The sequence below is a fragment of the Tigriopus californicus genome, chromosome 5 (assembly GCF_007210705.1).
Source record: "Tigriopus californicus strain San Diego chromosome 5, Tcal_SD_v2.1, whole genome shotgun sequence".
NCBI lineage: Eukaryota > Metazoa > Arthropoda > Copepoda > Harpacticoida > Harpacticidae > Tigriopus > Tigriopus californicus.
The window spans coordinates 4,143,019-4,143,924 of NC_081444.1; the positions used below are offsets into that span (position 1 = coordinate 4,143,019).

A 906-nucleotide genomic window follows, 5' to 3' on the forward strand; every position below is an offset into this window, starting at 1 on the left:
GGACCTCGTTTGCGAGCCACGCACCGTTGGCAAAACCAGTTTTGCGACTCGTCAGGTTCACTCCGGATCCCCACGCATAACCAATGATACCAATCGTCACACTCATCGCAACCGATCATGGGACTACCGTCATCCTGTTTGCCACAGGCCGGACAAATCCAAATCTGATTCCCATCAGCGTCCACATAATGACCCACGGTGCGAGTCGTGATCGATCCACCCGCATTGCCGTCCACAGCCGTTGCTTTGGTGGTTGGAGGCCCGGATCTGGAGGGAGGCGTGGGCGTGGGTGTTGAAGCTGCGGCCACCACTGAAGAGGAAGGTGCAGAAGGGGGTGCGGGTGGAGCCTTGGTGGATTTGCGACGTTTGACGATCTTCTCCTTTTTGGGCGGAACGGGCGCAGTAATTTTGGCGGGTTCGAGCGGGGCTGGAGGCAATGTGATGTTGGTTTTGATGGGCTCCACGGGGTTTTTTTTGAGGGCTGCTGTACGGCCAAGGCGGATGATTTATGATGTGGCCAACTGGAAGGACGTGGCCCAACGATTGGCTAAGGCCAAACAATGAAAAAAAAAAATAGTGTCATTGGCGTATGACGACAAATGAAAGAAATAACCCAATACAATCTACTAAGAATTTGTTACTCCTTCTTGAACGATTAACAAATAACTTTCCTTTGTTTATAATCTTTGGACCGTTAATAAATGTAATCCGGCTGTCCAGTATATTTAACCTATGGTTAAAGTTGAAAGATTTATGGAATTGTCAATTTTCTCAATGTGAGGAAAAACGGCACTCGCTTTTTCTCGAACTTTGCAGAGGTCAAATCTTGTCAATATCATTGAGGCATTTTTTCTCATATTCTACGGCCATTCCCGAGGGTGTGGTAAGCATTAATGAGGGGTAAGA

The 906-nt window shown here is 48.2% G+C and overlaps 1 protein-coding gene across 1 annotated transcript in view; it reads right to left on the bottom strand.

Moving 5' to 3' along the window:
• The window catches only part of LOC131881161 (transcription initiation factor TFIID subunit 3-like), a 7,452-nt gene that overhangs the window by 2,834 nt on the left and 3,712 nt on the right, over window positions 1-906 (bottom strand). The window lies entirely within an intron of this gene.